Below are 12,211 nucleotides of genomic sequence, written 5' to 3' on the forward strand. Positions count from 1 at the left end.
CTGATTTGGACCCAAAGGGACCAAAACCCAAGTCTGAGAACGGTGTTTCATTGGAATCAGTGAGGGAGACATTTTAAAATCTCCAAGTGGCAAGTCTTGATTTTCAAAAAGTTCCACAGATGGTTCTGATGTGTCAAGGTTAAGAACCACTGAAGAGCTTCTCCCAATGGATCAATCTGACAACACATGGAAAAAGCCAGGGAGTATGGCTCCATCAGATGTGGGTGTGACACACATGATACAATGAGAGAGTGCCCCAAAGCATATGATGGAGTCATAAACTACGTGGTTTCTTAAAAGCTCACCAAGGCCAGACACTGTTCCAAACTGGGTGAGGGGAGTTGTTGTGGAATAAAGATGGAATGAACCTTATAGCAGAGGAAAGATAAATCAACAGGTTAAATACGCTTTAATATATACTTTTGAGTACTGACTGTGTCCTAGGTGCTGTGGAGTAAGAAAGTGAATACAGAAGATGGAATGACGAACTCTGAGGTCATCCAGGAAGCCACACAAAAGAGGGGACTGCTTAAGCTGTATCTTACAAGACAAATAGAATTCATCTGTTGGAATCAGTTGGACAAAAGGCAGGGAAGAATGTCCAGGCGAGGGAACAACACTTTGGAAAAGAATGAAGATGAGAAAGAGCATGGCCCAATGTTCCAGGAACTGTAAATACTTGCCAGCCTGGGCGTGGGAGCAGGATGGGAAGAGTAGTGGACAGAGCAATGATGAGAACTCTGGCAGGGGCCAGCGTCTGAGGAGCCTCCTAAGTCCTATTCGGCAATTTGTTCTATGGAAATGGAAGGCTACTGAGCAGTTTAATCAAAGATGTAACACACTCTCCAATCTCCTGGAGAAACAGTAGGGCACCAGCAGAGGAAGGGAGAGTAGTGGGGGCCTTCGGTATATTCCTGGTGAAGAGTTTCTGAAGCCTTGAAACATCAGGAGTGATGACAGTGGCCGCAGTCAGGCGACTGATTGGATGACCTTGGGGAGGGGAGGAGGAGTTGTATGACTTCCCAATTCCTGTCTTCCTGGTTGGGGGCAGGAGCCAGGTCCCCAGACAGTAGCAAAACAGGAGGAGGATCACATTGGGTAGGGGAGGGTGCTGAGTCCAGCTTTGGGCTGAACTCTGGAAACATCAACCAATTTAAGGGAGGTAGAATCTGAGAGAAGCAGCCAGAGAAATGGTAGGAAAACTAGGAGAATTAGAGTCACAGAAGCCCAGGGAGGGGCACATTTCCAGGAAGGCGTTGTGCACGAAATGGGTGACAAGGGAAAGCTGTCAATCGCATTTGGCTACGGGCAAGACAGAGGTCCCTTTTGCAGAGATAGAGGTGGAGGCCAGACTGCCAGGGCTGCAGAGAGGGGAGTGAGGAAGCCAGGGGTCGGGCTCTCTGCACCAGGAATATAGATGCCACAGACGTTCAGAAAAGGCAGAGGGCTCGCTTCTGGGTTCGGGAGGAAGGAGATTCAGCTGGCCTTTGCGATGTATTTGTAATGTCTTCTGAAGTTATAATTGTGGTTTATTTCTCTGCATAAGCTTTGATACAATGGCGAATAGGGTTTACAAACTAACCGTAATAAGAAGAGTGACACTGACAATGAAGAAAACATCGCCTGGGGCGCTTGTCAAAAATACACCTACTGAGAGGCCAGAGGGAACGCGCGGAGGGCAGCAGGGCGGGTCAACTTGCTTCCCAGGCACCTGCCCCTGCTAGCCCGCAGCTTCCTCCAGCCCCGCCTCCCTCGGGCTCCCCGCGCCCGCCAGTGGGCGTGGCCACAGGTCGCCCCGCCCCTCCGCAGGGGTCACATGATCTGTCAGTTCTGGGAGACGGAGGAAAATGGCCGCCGGGCGTGGTGCGGGCGAGTCGCAGAACGCCGGCGTCTCTGCCCTGCCCGTCCTCTGACAGCGCCTGCGGCAGAGCGGGCCCTTTGCGCCCGGGCGGTGGACGCCGTCCTCGGGCAGCCTGTGAGACGGTCAGTGTGGGGGTCGGCTTTGCGGGGTCGCGGGGCGGAGGCAGGGCGAGGCCCGGCGGGGAGGGGGCGAGGCCGGGGCTGCGGGGCCGGCTTTCCGGGGCCTCTGCGCTTGCTGGACCGCAGGATAGGCCTCGGCCGTGCTGCCCCGGGGGTCCGGCTCCCCAGGGCCGAGAGGCGCCTCGGGGCTGGCGGGGGCTGTTAGGCAAACAGTCGTTGTCCTTTCGCGAGCGGCCGCCGGCCCCCGCGCCGCCTCGAGGGCCCCGTGGGCCGGTGCCGCGAAGGCCGGCGTTCGAGCGTTCTTCCCCGGGGCGTCCGGGGGCGAGGTGCGTGGCTTTCTCCCTTTGCTTTCATGGTGGGCTCCATCGCTCCATTGTCCTGTGCGGGCCTTTAAATGCTGACGGATATCAGCAAGCCATTGGTTACGACGCTTCCATGATGTTTTTATAGGGGAACGATTTCTTTGTCAGCCAGCAAGGTGGGATTAATTTTCTTTCGAGTTGTTTTGACATATGGAAAGGTTAAACCAATGAGAATTATTTTGTTATTAGTAACTGTTTATGGAGCCATCTTTGCCAGCCGCTGGGGGCGCTGGTTAAAAATGTAGCTTTCTTAGCCTTTCCCTCAGATGCCCATTCAGCTGGCCTGGGGTGTGGCTCAGGAATCACTCCTTCGGGTGATTCTGATAGGTTTTGTCACTGCCTGCACTTTGACAACCTGAGGATGAGACATCGAACATTTTTCAAAGCGCTGTAGGGCATCTGATGCAGAGCCAAGGTTGAGAAATGCTGCAGCAAGTTGTGTTCTTTGTTCTCCAGCTTTACCAGCATGGACGCTTCCATCGGAATCAGTTTGGGGTGCTTGTTTGTATGTCAGTTACTGGGCCCACCCCAGACCTACTGAATAGGATTCTCTAGGGGAGAAGCCAAGGGATACGTGTATTGACAAGCCTCCCAAGTAACTCTGATGTACACACGTTTGAGAATCTTTGTTCTACGCTCTGTGTGAATGATTCCAACATCTGTTTTTCCAAATACTGGGTGGATTCTCCAACTTGGTTTTTTTGCAGCACCTCAAATTCAGCCGGCCGCAGCAGCCAGGGCCTCATTCACCCAGCAGGGGTGTTGAGGAGGGAGGGGGTGATAACCATGCAGAGAAAAGTCCTGACTTCCCTTTTTTTGACGATGGCGGCACCATCCTCCTGTCACCTTGCTTGGCCTCTAGTCACGTTTGACCTGTTCTTTTCATCTCCAGTCAGTCACGTAGTTTCTTTTATTTCTACATCCAGAATTTCTCTTCTGGATATTTTGGTAGATCAAAGGGTCAAATATGGGAGATTTTATATAGTTCAGGTTCATCTCTCTCATCTCTTTTCTGTCCCCACCAACTGTCCTCTATACTGTGGGCTGTCTGTTTTGGTGATTCCCTGACTCGTATCCAGGGTTCTGATTCTTTGGGTTTTTCTGACCGCATACACTGCTGGGAGATTAATTTTCCTACGATCATGTGAATGTGCCATCCTTCTCTTCCTGCGTTTGCTCAAGAACTGTCAGTTTCTCTGCTGCTATGTTTGTTAGGGCTGTTTAAAAGGCAAGGAACAAAGACTTACTCTTTTACCTTAAGGAAATTGAGATTTATAGGACTGAATAAGAATCAGGATCCGGGCAGCTCCACCTTCTGCATCTCTCAGTGACCACATTTGTTTTCTTACTTAGGAGGAGTCTTCATCTCTGTTCATATCTGTTGGGTTCCCTCTCTGCTGACTGGCTGTCTCAAAACTGTCATTTGTGCAAGGCCCATAATGACTGTTCTCTGGTTTCTAATTCCCAGTTCTAGAGAGAGGAATCTGATTGGCCTAGCATATTTCTTTGGGCAGTCACATGTCACAGATCATATGTCCATCCCTGGTTATGGCTGGTGGTAGAGAACATGGCTGTTGAGGGTGACAGGAGCTGTGGGCAAAGTCCTACAGAAGAGGCATCTTTAGTACACCTATGCAGTGTATTCAATTTGACGGTTCTCTCTGATGTTTCTACTTGCTCTAGACCTGCCTGTAACAGGTTCTGGGGATATAAGAATGAAGGAGAGACGCCCTTATCCTTGAAGAGGCTACAGATCTAACCAACCTCAGTTTCCAGTCTAAACTCTCACTTTTTACTTAAACAGTCCATCCATGCTGTTCATTGTTTCCTGGTTGTACACTACATAGTCACTCAGTCAACACTCTCCATCTGTTTTCATGCTGTTCCTTTTCCCTGATATGCCCTTTGTTCATTCCCACCTACTGGACGCATTCTTCAAGGATCAACACAAAATGATCCTTTCATGATATCCCAGCAGGAGTAGTAACTTCTGTTTGGAACTCTCATAGTACTGTGGGTTTCTCTAGCACTATTCCACCTTGACTTATAGCATTGATTTATCTGGTTGCTGCAACATTTGCTTTTTGAATCATGTTAGGCAAGTTACTTATATATGAAACCTGTTTTCTCATCTGTAAAGTGAGAGATACTGTTTACTTAAGATTACTGGAAAATCAAAGAAGATCATAGATATAAAAGCGTCTCATAAACTGTAAAGTGACATGTAAATGCTATTTTTGTGATGAAGTTCTCTTATGTCTCCTGGTGAACAGTAAGCTTTTTGAAGGCTTGATAGGAATCCACTAAAGGCTGGCATGGGACTTGCACGTGATGCTGCCCTGGAAATATTGGCAGATGAGATCTTGCCCCCTGGGCTTTCTTCATTCACCTAATGTCTGTTGAGCCTCTCCTGTGTTCCTGGAAATGTGTCAGGCACTACGGAAGCAGCAGTGACCAAAGCAGACATGTTTCCTGCCTGGGAACACTGTCACTGCAGTAAAGTGCAGCGGAGCTTTAAGGAAGGGGGCTGTTGGAAGAACCAGGAGAGGAGGAGGAGGAAGAGTAGGGTGGGGCAGAGGAGGAGGCCCTAAGCTGGTCTGGAGCGGGTGGTGGGGTAAGCATCACTGGGCAGCTGACATTTAAAGAGAGACCTGAAGGTGGTCTAGAGATTGACTGGGCAAAAGTGTGTGGCAAGCTGGGGCTGGGAGTGGGGAAGAAGAGCCTGGTTGTTGTGAGGGTGAAGGGGATAATGACAGGAGGATGGGATGTGGGTTGAGGGTTTTTGTTTTAAGATGCGTGGAATAGAACTTGTTTAAAGGATTCATTTAAGAGGGAAAGCGGGGCTAATCAGAAGTGAAGCCTTCGAGGGACATAATCAGATTTACTAGGCAGGTCCAGATCAAACGTGTGATTTATCTTGTGAGAAGCCTGGCTGATGGGAGTCATTTTATAACTATCAGCTGTGGCAGACTTTTCTCCAGTTAAATTAATAAATGTGATGTGACTTATCAAATTCAGTTCAGGAAACATTTATCAGATCTTTAGTATGCACAAGAAACTGTTTTAGGTGCTTCTGAATTTGTGAAGGTAAGACTTGTGAAGTTCCTGAGATTAAGAAACAATAAAGAAGGAAAGGATGAATGAATGTGGAGATGACCAGAATTCAAGGCGTAGAATGTTGATGATCAGCAAAGTCTGCTATAGTATTTACCCACTAAATACGCAAAGCAGAGAATGATGTAATCAGCCCTCATGTGCCCATCCCCCAGCTCCAACAGCAATGAACAATGTTTTGCCAATTTTATTTCAGCCATTTCCCTCTTCCCTCAACCACCCCCTTCCCCCGCTAGTACTTTAAAGAGACCTGAGCCTCCGTAGGGCAGGAGTAATGTCTTATTCAACTTGGCAGTCATAACCCGTAGCACAGTGCCTTGAAAATTATAGACTGCCAATAAACTGTTATTAGATTGACCCGTCATTGAATTATAGCTGTGTAGAATTGTATGCATTTTCTCTGAATTATATGATAAGAATAGATTACCTTTCCTTAATAGATTAGTTTAAGGGATATCTTTTGGGTAACTTAAAGCAAACCAGCTTCAATTTATAAGATTTTTTTTTTTTACTGTTAACCTTTTCTGCTTAATCTTAGTCTAAAAGAATCTAAATCTAAAGTCTTAATCTTAGTCACTATCTATAGGAGTGATAACTATTTTCTGTTTTGTGTATCTAAAGATGGTACACATACAATCCACATAACGGATTGGGAGAGAGAGGTAACAGGATTTGAAAATCTAAGATTTTCAGTCTTTGTTTTCTTTAACAATTGAGGTCTATGTCCATAGCTACTTTACTGTGCTCATTCCAGTCTTATGTGATGTAGTGAGGAAAATATTTGATCCAAATAAGGGCTTTGTCACACATTTGTGTGTGTGTGTTTAAAATTTTTATTTTACAGTAATTGCAAACTTACAGAAGACTTGTAAGAGTAGTACAAAGAACTCTCTTTTATTCCTTACCCAGATTCACCAAATGCAAAATTAAAATTTAGGTTGCACACAGCATATGTAATTATATTCCTGTTAATTCCATAACCATTTATTGTTGATGTACCAAGCCCTTACTTGGTTGCTGAGGATGAAAAGATGACTAGGATGTGATCTTTTCAAGGATTTCATAGTAAATTAATAAAAACATTATATTGAAATTATGCATGAAGTACAGTCATGTGTCACTTAACAGTGGGGATACGTTCTGAGAAACGCATTGTTAGGCGATTTCATCCTTGTGCGAACATCATAGAGTGCACTTACACAAACCTAGATGGTACAGCCTACTACACACCTAGGCTCTGTGGCGCTAATCTTATGGGACCACCATTGCATATGTGGACTGTCATTGACTGAAATGTTGTTAGGTAGCACGTGACTGTATAGGTGTGCCAGATGAAACTGTCCAGGACAGGGCAGGAGAGAATCAAGGGGAAGAAGGGAGAAGGAGGTCCCAGAGGAGGTGACTCCTGAGCTGGGTTTTGAAGGAATGTTTTGGTTCATTAGAAAGTTAAAGCTGGGTCAAGTATTCTAGGTAGTTGGATCAGTATAGGCATGCTCGCTCATTCGTAAATATTGGGTATCTACTGTGTGCCAGGCTGTTCTACGTGCTGGAGATTGAGCAGCAAACAAAACAGAGATAGTCCCCACTCTCACTGAGCTACATTTTTGAAGTGAGGTGGAGAACAAGGAGGCAGAGAAAAAAATTAACAAATGGTATATTGAGTGATGCTGAGTGCTATATGGAAGAATTAGGCGCGATTATGAATGGGGAATAAGAGAGGAGGTGATGGCTTTTTTATACTCAGTGGTCAGGGAAGCTCTGATCAGGTGACGTTTGAATGGAAACCCTGCGTGGCCCAAGCAAAATGAAGGAGAAAGAGAGTGGTAGGAGACGAGCTCAGGGAGGTGGAGAAGGGGGAACAGATCCAGCAGCGCTTTGTAGGCCACAGTAAGGATTTGGGGTTTTATTTTTGCGTGAGAGGATGTTTTGAGCACAGGATGGTCATAATAAGACAGTGATTTAGGTGGATCACTCTGGCTTTTGTACGGAGAAAAGGTTGTGGAGGTGGCAAGGACTGCCACCTAGTCCCAGGTGTCAACACCAGGGAGGGCTCTAGGAACTGCATTTTAGGGTCACTGTTGCTAGAGACTTAAAGGAAAAGAGGAGAAAAGGAGGCTGGAGTTAGAAGGACCATGAGAGAGGCCACAGTCAGGAATGTATTGTGTCATTTCTGGAGGATACAAAAATTAGTAAGTGTTGGGTCACTATTGTTGCTTTGGTGTAGTTTGTAATGGGAGAAAACTTATAGAGTGCATCTACTAACCATTTGGCCTTTTGGTGAAAGCATTTTGAATATACCAAAAAAATTCTGTTAGGCTATTAAATTTGCTTGCAAGTTCTAAAAATGCGCTTACTGTGGCATAAAGATTTTTTTCTAGCTTGCTATTGACTCTTTTTGCCATTTCCAAAAATAATTGACAAGATATTAATTTTCTTGCTAATTGTGCAGAAGAACAACCTTATATTCCCATTAGACAAAAAATACTGTGGACAATAGATTATAATGATGCCCATTCATTCAAGAAATATAGTGTCTTCTGTGGGCCAGGAATTGGGCTAGGAATTGGATATTTGGTATAAAACAAAAGACAATAGTCCTCTCTCTTATAAAGCTTATATCCTAGTGGGAAAGACAGTGATTAAAAAGGTAAAAATTTGAAGTTTAGAAAAGTGCTGTGAGGGGAAATAAAAAAGGATCCTATGAAGGAAACAAAAAGGCTCCTATGGTAGAGAATAGTCCAGGTTAGGGGAATCCACTAAGAAAGGGTAGCTAAGATATGTTAATATTCTTTTATGTAAAATAGCTATTAGTTATTGAGTCTGTATGTGTTAAGCACTATTTTAAGCCCTTTGCTGTAACTATGCAGTTAGCTAAAGATGGTGAAACTTAGAGACAAGGTCAAGAAACTAGTCCAAGGTGATAAAATATTAAGCAGTGAAGTCAGGAGTCAAACCAAGACTATCTGTTTCTAGGGTCCATACTTTCAACCACTACACTAAACTGCACTTTAAGAAAGCCCTTTTGAAGATATAGCATTGAAACTGAAGGTTGGAGAATGTTCGTGGTTTTTGTCTGTGTTCAGATATGATTCCCAAGTGGTCTTGTTTTTGTCTTGACATCATGGTCACAGAGTGATTTGTTTTTGGTGTTCTTTGAATTGTTTACCTTCACATGAGAACATCAAGGTCTAGCTGTGCATTCCAGGCCTGTTCCTGATGGTCAGGGGCTGCTTTTCTCTTTCTCAGCCCCTATTATGTAGGCATTGTGCTAGACGTAACGTGGATCCTGCCTCAAGAACTTGTAGTTTAGGGGAGATGTGGACAAGAATAAATAAGGTGGAAAGTTGAGTATGGTATGAGCAGTCTAAGTTTAGATGTATGCACAGGGTGTGGAGGAGTCCCAGAGCAGAGGCGCTGGCCCAGCTTAAACAGCCAGTTAATGAAGGCTTCCAGGAAAAGATAATGTTAGAGCCACGTTCTCGAGGATGAATAGAAGCTATCCAGGCATATGTGTGGGGGATGGGCTTTCTAAGCTCAGGGGGCAGTAAGTGCAAAGGCCTGGAAAGAAGAAAGCACAGGGCAGCCCGGGAGCTGCAAATAGATAAGTCTGGCTGGCGCTGAAAGTGAGGATATGAGTTGGTTAAGTGGGTTTGGGTGGAGGGTGGGAGGGATGGGTCTGGGCAGGGGAGAAAGAGATGAGGTTGGAATGGTAGGATGGGGCCAGATAATGAAGGATCTGCATGCCTTCACTATCAGAATCAAAAATTGAGTTTATGAGTCCTCACTGCTTTCCACAAAACAAAGCTTTTCATTGGAATTGTAGAATTGGATCTTTACAATGGCTTTAAAAGGCTTAAGGACTTCAGTTTCTTGAATAACTTGTGAGTAATAAAGCCATCATCATCTGTTCTCCAAGCAGGAATTTGTGGGGAACTAATGGAAGGATTTTAAGAGCAGTGTTCACTCTTGCTTCAGTGTGGCAACTGGATTGGAGGGGGGAAAAACAGGAGGGAGGAGACACAAGTTGGGCAACTGCCACGTTGATCCAGGTGAGAGATGGTGCAAGAGATGTTTTTAGGACAGGTGTCTAGATCACAACAGTTTCCTCTTTTCTGGAAACAGTGCCAATACTATGTGACCTTGTAACCCCCTGCCAACCCTGTGACTATAGTTGATTGGTTCTGGGTTGGCACCTGACACAGTCTGAGCAATCAGCCCTTTTCTGGGACTTTTGGATTTGGGAACAAAGAACAGTCCGCTTTCTCTGGTTTTAGAAACCAGATTTGGGGCTAGATAGCTGTTGGCAGCCATATTGCCACTTGTACAGAAGAATTTGGTCTGTAATGAAAGTAGAGTAAGCCAATAGAGAATAAAAATTCTGCTGGCATTTGAGGTCCAGTGGCATCCACCTTTCCTACATTTGGTTATGGGAAATAAACTAGCATTCATAAAGTAAATTTTCTGTTTTGCTTAAGATAGTTTAAATTTGTCTCTTGAACCCTTAGGAGTTTTGATTAGTGTAGATGGTGAAGGCCTGAAACTAAGGCACTGAGCATGGGGTTGGCTCATCTCAGATATTAGGAGGTAAATTGGACAGAAAATGGTAATTGTTGTACTCTGGAAAGAGCAGTTGATGCTTTGGTAGAGTGGATATGAGGGAGGTGTTCGAAACAAAGGGAGAAAATGCAGCTGTGGGGAGCAGCATGGCAGGTGGGGGCAACTTTGAGTGCTTCAGCTCCGCTGGGCTGTAGGATGGGGTGGGGCTGGTGAAAGAGACAAGCATGGTAGGTGGAGCCAGATCCTGGATGCCTTAATGAGGTCTGAGACTTGATCCTGTAAGAAGTGGGAACAAGCGAAGGTGCTGGATGTTGGTGGTGACTATTAATAAAAATCTCTTACTGGATTCCAATGATAAAAGTATTACATTCTAGGGGCTGGCCCCATGGCCTAGTGGTTAAGTTCGCGCACTCCGCTGCAGGCGGCCCAGTGTTTGGTTGGTTCGAATCCTGGGCGCAGACATGGCACTGCTCATCAAACCACGCTGAGGCAGCGTCCCACATGCCACAACTAGAAGGACCCATAACGAAGAATATATAACTATGTACTGGGGAGCTTTGGGGAGAAAAAGGAAAAAAATAAAATCTTTTTAAAAAAAGGTATCACATTCTAGAAAATTAGGAAGTAAAGTTTCTAAAGAAAATAAAAATTACATTAATGCCATCACCATTTGATCTGTTTCATTTCAGTATTTAAATATGTGTATATTTTAAATAGTTGAGACTCTGTATACCTAGTTTTTTCTTAGTTAATTTTTTCTCCTACTAACAAGCATTTTTCTGTCAATACATTTTTGGAAACCTTTTGATGACTGTGTGTTAGTCTACTGTGTGAACGTATCATAATTTATGTAACCCCTCATCTCTAAGCTTTTTGTTTTTATGAATAAAATTCTGCTATATTTAAAATCTTTGTCCATGTTTCTTGTGTTTTATAATTGATTCCTGAAAGTGAAGTTACCAGATCAAATAATTTTTTTTGAGGATTTTTGAAAGTAAGGCATTATTGAGGTACAATTTACCTACCATATAATTCATCCTTTTTAGTGTCTGGTTTTGAGTTTGACAAAGGTGTATAATTGTGTAAGCACCACCACAGTCGGGATATAGAACAGTCCATGACCTCCCCAAATTCTCTTGTACCCTGCTGTGTTCATCTCCTTCCACCACCTTACTCTCTGACGATCTCTTATCTGTTTTATGTCCATACAGTTTTCCTTTTCTAGAATGTCATATAAATGGAATAATACAGTGCAATAATTTCTGTCTTCTGGCTCCCAAAGATTGACTTCCATTCCACATGCAGAACACATTCACCCCATCCCAAGGCCCCCCAAAGTCTCAGCTCATTACTGCATCAACTCAAAGTCCAAAATCTCATTTGAATCTTGTCAGCTCAAAAATTCCAAATCTCATCATCTAAATCAGATATGAGTGACGCTCTATGTATAGTCCATTCTGAGGCATGATTCCTATCCATCTCTGAACCTATGAAACGCAAGAAAATGTTATGTACTATAAAGTACAACGAGTGAACAGGCATAGGATCATCAGCTATAGACCTTCCTGTTCAAGAGTGGGGAAAATGTAAGGAAAAAAGGAGTCACCAGTCCCAAGCAGTTTTATTCTCTTAACAGAACAAAAATTTGTAATTTTGATGAACTCTCATTTATCAGTTTTCTTTTTTTAAGGACCATGCTTTTAGTGTTATATCAGAGGAATCTTTGCTTAGTCCAAAATAGTCCATGCTTTCTTCTAGAAGTTTGTGCTTTTAGATATTACATTTAGGTCAGTTTTGGATTAGTGTATGTATTTGGTGCAAGGTATGAGTTAAGGTTTGTTTGTTTATTTCATTTGGATGTCCAATTGAATAACACAAAGTTCCTTCTCTTTTGGAACTTACTTTCTAGTTGTGGTAGACAAGAAACACACAATATGTTGTATTTCAGTGGTGGCGAGCACCATGGAGAACATAAAGCGGAGTGAGGAGGTGAGAGTGCGGGGACTGCTGTGCGTGTGTGTGTGAGGTTGACATAGTCAGGTTAGACTTTCCTCATAAGGTGACTGAGGAAGTGAGGGAGTGACCCATGTGCGTGGGGGGGGGGGGGTGCTGAAATTTAGGCAGACAGCAAAGCTAGTGCAGAGGTCCTGAGGTGGCGCAGTGCTTGGCGTGTTCAGGCAGTGAAGTGGGTGAGGGGG

At 44.4% G+C, this 12,211-nt stretch overlaps 1 protein-coding gene across 32 annotated transcripts in view; it reads left to right on the top strand.

Annotated features, from left to right (window-relative positions):
• Positions 1–1,787: 1,787 nt before the first annotated feature.
• KIDINS220 (kinase D interacting substrate 220) overlaps positions 1,788–12,211 on the top strand; it is a 117,590-nt gene continuing 107,166 nt past the window's right edge. For 19 of the 32 annotated variants that reach the window (XR_011426622.1, XR_011426621.1, XM_070236722.1 and 16 more), the window contains exon 1: positions 1,788–1,983. The gene's annotated coding sequence lies outside the window, so the exon portion shown is untranslated. The remainder of the gene's footprint in view (positions 1,984–12,211) is intronic. The other 13 variants (XM_070236729.1, XM_070236730.1, XM_070236735.1 and 10 more) reach the window with 4 other exon arrangements.

The sequence above is a fragment of the Equus caballus genome, chromosome 15, assembly GCF_041296265.1.
Source record: "Equus caballus isolate H_3958 breed thoroughbred chromosome 15, TB-T2T, whole genome shotgun sequence".
Taxonomy (NCBI): domain Eukaryota; kingdom Metazoa; phylum Chordata; class Mammalia; order Perissodactyla; family Equidae; genus Equus; species Equus caballus.